Consider the following 8,036-nt stretch of genomic DNA (forward strand, 5'->3'; position numbering starts at 1 on the left):
TTAGATGCACACCATAGGGAAGGTGCTCTAGTGCCTGGATGACGGGAGTGTACCACAAATGGTTTGGATTTGGATGGCTGTTTCTCTCCAGAAAAGTTGTTGGCTATCTGCAGTAAGCTACCTAACTGCTGGTTTGAACTACTGCTGGTTTGAACTACTGCTGGTTTGAACTACTGCCTCCGGCCCTCTTTTTATCTTCTTCTTTCTCATTTTTTGGTTTGTTTTTGTGTGCTACTGAGGTTTGAACTCAGGGCCTCCTTCTTGCTAGGCAGCCCTTAATTATTGTATTGAAAGAATCTCATTTCCAAATTGCTGTCCGTGATACACAGCCCGAAATGAAAACAAACTTTTCTTCTATGTGGAAAACAAAGCACTAAGCAGATCCAAAAGCTCTTTTTTCTTTTCTTTTCTTTTTTTTTTTTGGGCTATCCTCCGGTATGGGGATGGAACCCAGGGCCTCGTGAACTGAACGCTAGGCCAGCTGTCCCCAGCCCCAACCCCCCAGCACTGTTTTGTTTATTTATGTCTTTATTCATGTTCTTGTTCATTTCTGTATGTATTTATGTAGCTGCCTATCGGTGCTGGGGTTTGAACTGATGGCCTTGTGCTTGCTAGAGAGGCACTCTGCCACATGAGCCGCAACCCTCCGTTCTGAAGGATTTTTAAAAATTTTCTTCTTTTAAGCATACATCTTAAACAAAACCGAGGAATCCATAAACCGTGATCTAGGGTCAGTTCAGTGTCTCGTCCAGCCAACTCTGCTTTTGCAGGAAGTCCTGAGGTACATAGGTGGGGCTTTTAACAGCTTTCAATGGGTCTCTTTTTGTCTTTGCTGTGACTCGATTTGCAAGACAAAGACGGCTGCCTCTCCGTGCCAGAAGAACTGGTTGGAACCCCCTCCCCCACGCGCTATCACCGGTGTGACCTTTCCGACAGGCCTGGGACTCTCTAAGCAGGCCGTCTGTCACTGAGTGCCATCCGCAGTCCCTTTTCTACTTTGTAAACCAAGTTCTGAGCTCCTTTTCACAAGTGCTCCTCTCTTACAAACCGTGCCTTTTGTTCCAGCCTTTGCCCTTGGGCGGGAAAACCCGCCCGGGAGGAGCCCCTCCCTTGAGCGAGCTCTCGCTTGCTGGCGTCCTAAGCGGTTCTCTCCCGCCATCTCCCGGTGAAATAGGGCAAGGACAGCAGGACGCCCGAGCGTGGGCCCTCTGCTGAGTCTGAGGGCTGTTGTGGGCCTCCGAGGCGGGCCAGGGCTCCCCTTCGTGGCAAAAGACCTAACTCCAGAGAAAATCTCTCACCTGTGAGGAGGAGGGAGGAGGGAGGGAGGGAGGGAGGGAGAAAGGTAAACAGAAAGTTCAGAGAGAGAGGAGAGAGGCAGAGAGAAGATAAGAGGTAGAGGAGAAAGGGAGGTAGAGTCTCTCTCTCTCTCTCTCTCTCTCTCTCTCTCTCTCTCTCCCTCCCTCTCTCTCTCAACTCTCTCTCTACTTCTGTTTCCGTTTACATTTCTCTCTCTCCCTCCCTCCCTCTCTCTCCCTCCTTTCCTCTCTCTGTCTCTACCTCTCTCTTAACTCTCTCTACCTCTCTCTCCACTTAGTTCTTTCTTAGCTCACTCTGCATTTCTGTCTACTTCTCTAACTCTTTATCTCTCTCTTTGTATTCCTCTCTCTCTCTCTCTCTCTCTCTCTCTCTCTCTCCCTCTCTCTGCCTCCCTCCCTCCCTCCCTCCGTCCTTCTTCCCTCCCTCCTTCCTTTCTCCCTTCCTCCCTTCTTTTCAGCTTTGCTGGGAACCTGAAAGTGTTCTCAAAACATAACTCTGTTTGAATAAAGGAGCTCCCCTCTCACTCCTGGCCGTGCCTGCCAGCCAGGTGACACCTACAGGAGCCTCCTCCCCATTTCCTTTGGTGTATCTGGTGTATCCTCTGTAACTATTTCTTGATGGGTAACGTGATGGGGGTTCCATCTGACATCCTGAAGTCATAACTCTCTCTGATGTTCCTGATGTGAATTTATACCAGCTATGTTCCATAAAACACAAATGCGACACACTGTATATAGCTCAAACTACACCCCATTGTACTTTCAGATGTCACGAGCATTCTGTCTGAATGCATCATGCGTCTAAAATCATAGAGTCAGAGTCGTAGTTATTTTGACACACTACCTTCTTAAATCACGTAGGAAAAAAAAAAAAAGCAGGCATTTGATGTTTAGACCGACAGACCAAACCCTGTGTGGATGCTGGACAAGTGGAGCTTCCCGAGTGCTCTGTGGAGGCCACACACGGCCAATGTATTCCCAACAGCACCCCAGCCGGTGCCAGGGCCCGACTTGATATTCCCGGGCGGGGGCGGGCCGGGCCCCCGGTTCTCATCGTTCCCTGTCAGAGGAGGCTCTCTCGTGTCGTGTCGTGTTCGTGTCACTGTGACCCCCACTGATGCTGTGTGGTGAGGAGCTGAGAGGCGCTGTCCTTTACGTGTATCTGCGCGACGGCGGCGGCGGCGGCGGCGGCGGCGGCGGGGTTCTTTTCTTCTTCCCTGTCAAACAGGGACACAGGGGAGGGAGGGGATGTGAAGTGAGTGACACCGAGGACCCGGGAAGGGACAGGGACACGGGAGGGAGGGGGGGGTGCGATTTTGCAGACGAGGAGAGTGAAGTTGAAACCGCTATCAGATCCTGAACTGCTGGAAACAGCAGCATCCCCGGAGAGTCCTCCTGGGCTTCTGTCTGGACAGGGCGGGACAGATGGACTCTGTGCGTGTGGGGGGGGGGGGGCGGGGGGGGCGGGGAAGAAGCGCTGTCTGTACACCTCTGGGTCCGGTTTCCTTTTTGAACTCCTCTCTGGGGTCTCCCAAGGCCCTTGCCGCTTCTCTTTCTCTCGTCGCTGCCCGCCGTGAATTCACAAGCCTCACGAAGGAAGGGGCAGTTTTGACTTCCTCGGGGCTGCCCTGTCAGGGATGGGACGATTTCCAAGGTCCCGGGGCGTCACCTAGCGGACGCTGCGTGGAACGAATGTGGGGTGGGATGAGAAGCCACGGCCGGGATCTGACTCCTGGGAGGTCTCGGGGTGAGTGGGGTGTGGAGTCGGTTGTCAGGCGGACTTTCTGTATGAATCGGTCCCGGCGTCGTGGACCTTGGACTGTCTGTCTGTCATGTCTCGGAGAAAGAGCCGCTCGTTTCGTTTCCCCCCTGTGTTCTCCAGATGGGGCCGTTGGGCTCAAGGAGGTGTCTGTCCCTCGGTCCTCCCGTGGTTTGTTTGGCTTTCGCGGCCGGAGGCCCGCCCGGCCCTCGGAGAGGTTGTTTTTTTTTTGAAACTCAGACAGACATGCTCTCCTCCTCCTCCTCCTCCTCCTCCTCCTCCTCCTCCTGACTGGACTAGCGAATCTGCCTGCTCTGGAGCACACGGTTAAACTTACTAGGCAGGCGCTCCACCCCTTGATCGGCTCCGCCACCCCCACGATCCTGAGGCCCCAAAGATCAACACCTCTCTCCCCGGCCGCCCGCGCGGAGCGCAGCCCGAGACGCGAAGCCGCGGCGGGATCGATCCTGGCGTGTTCTGTGACTCGGGTGCCGGGAAGGACCTGACCTGCCGTCACGGTCTCGGCGGAGTCAGTCCCCTCCCGCCCCCGACTCGGCTGGCTGTCAGGCGGACGGACTTTGTGTGTCAATCGGTCCCGGGGTCGTGGACCTAGCTGGGTCTGTGTGTCTCGGAGCAAGAGCCTCTCGTTTCCTCCCGTTTTTCTCCGGGAGGGGCCGATGGGTTCCCTCAGCTGTCCTTCCCGTGGTTTGTTTCGCTTTCGCGGCCGGAGCCCGCCCGGCCCCCGGCACGCCGCTGGCTTTCCTCTTTTCTTTTGTTTTTAGGCGCCCGGGGCTGGCGGCCGAGGGTGGGAGCGAGGGCGGGGAGGATGGCGAGAGCCCAGCGGAGCGCCTCTCCGTGTGATTTTTTTTTTTTTCCACGTCCCCTCCGGGTCTGGGAGTCGGGCGGGCGAGCGATCCCGTGGAAGTGCAAGTGGAGTTGAAGGCGAGCGCCACCTGGCGGCCGCTTTTATATAGCAGGCATCCCTTTGACTTCCGCGGCCGGGCCAAGGGATGACGTGTGGCCGTGGTGAGCCGGGCAGAGTCCCGGCTGCTCCGGGGAGCCGGGCGGCCCTGCGGCCGCGGTGGCGCGGTGGCGCTGCGTCGCCTGTCTGTCGTAGTTTGGACCTGCGGGTTCGCGGGAGGGCAGGCTGTCGCCGCGCTCCCGGGCTCCGCGTCTGCTGGTGCGGCTGGTCCGGGACTTTCCGGAGAGCTCTTCCGCGAGCGGAGGCCTAGCGGACGGAGCGAGCCCGAGCCTTGGGGGCTGGAGTTGGGACGGGGCCGCTCGGCCGCCGGCCGGCCCTGGCTCCTCGGGAGTCAGGGACCGGTCCCCGGGTAGGCGGTCGCCCGGCGCAGACGCGGCCTCGCCCGCCCGCGTGCCCTCGCGCGGTCCGTTCGTCGGAGGTGCCTGCCGCGGGTGAGTCCCCCCCCGCCCCCCGCTCCGCGTTCCGCTCACCGGCCGGGGAAGGTGTGCCCGGCCCGCTACGGCTCTCGAGTCGTCGCCGGGGTCCCTTTCTGCCCCCAGAGGGGTCGACCAGCTATCCCTGTGGGCTCCGGTCGTGTCTCTGATGGGGACGTCCTGGACACGGGTGGCCGGGACTCGGTTCCGGGAGGCCGCCGTCACCGGTGGACTCGCCCCGCTTCCGGGCACGCACTTTTAGCTTGGCGACGCGGGCGTTTTGTACCTGCAGGTAAGTGCTGACACGCTGTCCCTCGGTGGTTGTCGCCGAGGGGTGGACGGAGCCGCTCTCCTCGGACGCCCGTCTCTGTGGCTTTTCTGCCGCCCTCCGCGCGCTTCGGGAGCCCGTCGTGCCGGCGCGCAGGCTCTTTGGACGTCCGAGTGCTCCGATCTCGAGGCCGCCTCCGGGTTCCGACATCGACGGCGACCCGGAGGTGTTCGGTGTGGCGGGCGGACGAGGCGCCGGCCGGGGGCCCTCTGCTCCCCGCGCGCTTCCCGCCACGGGCCTCGGTGAGGCGGCGTTTGGGACAACCCGACTTTTCCGTGGACTTTGGCGGGGCCCCGGTGCCCCTTTGCGTGTCAGGCGTTCCCGTGCTGCTGGGTTTGTCCGTCGCTCTCACCCGGGGGGGTTCGGGGAGCGGGCGAGGCTTTTTAAAGTTGGGCTTCTTTCTGGTGGCTGTCCTCGCCTGCCTTTTCCTACCCCGGCCTCTACCGGCTGCTTTTCCTTTTTTTTTTTTTTTTTTTTTTTTTTTTTTTTGGTTATCTGAGCGAGGGGCTGTTTCTGTAAGACCGGCCCTGCCACCGCCCCGGCCTCCCGAGTGCTGGTTCCCCGCGCTTTCTGTGTTTTTGTTTTTTTTTGATTTGTTTGGGGCTCTCTCCCGCATTCGCGTGCTTGGGCCATCCCGAGGCTGCTCACGAGTGCTGGGATACGGCGGGCGTGCGCCACCCGCGCTCGACTCTCCCCCCTTCCCCCTTTTTTGGCCTTTTACGAGGGGGTTGCCTTTTCCCGAGGCGTTTCTTCCTGCTCGGCTGCTGTTTTGGTTTTGTCTCGTGTTTTGAAACTCAGGCTCGCTTTTGTCTTTCCCGACTCGGCGCCCTGCCCTCCCGGGTGGCGGGGTCTGGCCGTTTTCGCCTCCCTTCTCGCGATCGATGTGGTGACGTGGTGCTCTCCCCGGGCCGGGCCTAAGCCGCGCCAGGCGAGGGACGGACATTCACTGCGAATGGGACCGCTCTTCTCGTGCTGCCAGCGGGCCCCTCGCTTCTCCGCCCCACCTGCCGGTGGTGTGCGGAAGGCAGGGGTGCGGTATCCGGCCTGACCTTCGCCTTCCCCGCCCTCTCCTCGTGGTCGGGGACCCAGACGTGCGGGAGAGGGGATCACCCCTCCCGCGCCCTGGTGCCTTGGCGGTGGGTCGGCCCCTCCCCGCGGTGGGGCAGGGGCCCGCGTTTCCCCCGCCGTGCCGCGCGTCCTCCTCGGGCGCGCGAGCCGCGTTCCGTGCGTCGTCGGCCCTTCGCGGTGCTCCTGGAGCGCTCCGGGTCGACTCGAGGTGCCCGAGGCTGAGCGGTGGTGCCGTTCCCGTGTCCCCCGGTGTCTCTGCTCCGGTCGCCGCTGTGGCGGGGCTGCCCCGTCCGCGTTGGCGGGCTTCTCGAGGCCATCGGCCAGAGAAAAGGGGGGTCGAGGCGGTGAGAGAGAGGGCGGCGGCGGCGAAGGCCGCCTGCCGCTTCTTGACGGCCGTGTCGCGGGTGCGACTCGGTCCTTGGGGCGGGCGCACGCCCGCGCGCCGCCTCTCCCGGTTGGCCGCGCGCGGGCGTGTCGAGCGATCGTGGCGGGCCGTGGGCCGTTCTGCCGTGCCACCCGGCGGACTGAGCGGAAGATAACGTGAGGTCGCCCCGGCCTCTGACCGCGAGTGCTCGACGTGTGCCCCGTGCTTACCTATACCGCAGACCCCCCCTCGCCTGGCCACTCCCGCGGACGGATCCCGCCTCTGCGGACCGACGGGGGCCGGTGGGCCGGGTTCGGTCCACCCTCAGTGAGCAAAGTTTCTTCTCTAGCGATCCGAGCGGGGCGTGCTTTGCGAAGAGGTGGGGAGGTGCCCGCCTCCCCCCCCGCGTCTGCCCGCCCGCCTACGTTCTCGCTGCGCGAAAGTCAGCCGTCCGACGCGTCTGTCCCGATCCGATGCGTGCCCGCGCCTCCCCCCTCCGAGCTGGGGGAGGGTCCCGCGGGGGGGTCCCGGCCGGTGTCCGGCTCTCTCGGGGGCCTGCCCGCGAGCGTGCGCCGAGGTCTCGCTCCGCTGGCGCGTGGTGTGTCCGGTGGGGGGGGTGTGTTGGGGGTCGGTGGTGTGGCGGACGTCCCGGTCGGTCCCGCCCCTCCCCTCACCCTCCCGTCGCCGTCGCCGCCGCCGCTGCTGCCGCCGCCGCCGCCGCGAGGGGCTCTCCGCCCGCTCCCGTCCCGTGTCGCCGGCCGTTGGCGCCGACGGCGGTGTGCCGGCGCCGGCGTGGGCCCGGGTGGCCCGTCGCGCCCCTCGCGCCGGGCGCCGCGACGGTGGGTGCCCGTCCCCCGGAGGAAGGGGGCCGTACGCGTGTGGGGTTCTCTCGAGCGAGGCCGCCGAGGCGGTCGTCCTCCCCGGCGTGCGGACGTCGGCGGAGTCGCGCGTGGGAGTCCCCGTCGACGGGGCTGGTGGACGCGGGCGTTCTCTCCTCGCGGGAGGAGGTGACTCCTCCCGTGAGGGGTGCTCTTCGGACTCCGCCGGGCTCCGGCTTCCGGGCGTCGCGGGCGATGGCGGGACCGCCCCCGTGGGGGGGCGGTGGGATCCCGCCTGGTTTCCCCGGCGGCCCCGGGCCGTGCGCTCCGCGGGTCTCTCCCCGTCCGCTTCCCCGTCCGGGGTGGGGCTCCCGTCCGCCCTCGCCGTCGCCGATCCTCGCCGTGCGCCCGGGCGACCGGTCGCCGTGAGACGGTCGGTGACGTGTGCGGGGGTGGAGCCGCGACCGGCTCGGCGAGGACGCGGGCTCGGCCTCGACGAGGCGTCGCCGTGGGTCCGTCGCCGACGGCGGGTCCGGGTCGGTCCGTCCCGGGTGGGGGCTCGCGCGCGGGACCGCCGATGCGCCGCGGGGGCGCTGGCGGTGAGATTCCCGTGCGTGGGTCCCGGACCGGGCGGAAGGCCGGGCTCCCCGAGGCGGTCGTTTCCCCGGCGACCTCGCGGGTGACCGGTGCCGCGTCCCCGCGGCCCTTGTGACGCCGCCTCCCCGCGCCGGGGGTTGGCCGTCCGCCACGTTCGCGTGCCGCCCGTCTCGAGTTTTCTCCCTCCGCCCGGCTTCTCCGATCCCGGGGGCTCGCTTTCCCGCTCGTCGCGTGTCGCCCGCCGTGGTGGGGACCGCGGCGGCGGCCCCGGGTCCTCCGCCCCGCCGCCCCGCCGGCGGCGGCGTTAGGTGCCCGCGGGAAGTCGGGGCGCCCCGTCCCGCCCCCGGCCCGTCGGTGAGTCGAGTGTGGCGAGGCCCTCCCCGTCCCGCCG

The sequence above is a fragment of the Castor canadensis genome, unplaced genomic scaffold (genome assembly GCF_047511655.1).
Source record: "Castor canadensis unplaced genomic scaffold, mCasCan1.hap1v2 HAP1_SCAFFOLD_65, whole genome shotgun sequence".
Taxonomy (NCBI): Eukaryota; Metazoa; Chordata; class Mammalia; order Rodentia; family Castoridae; genus Castor; species Castor canadensis.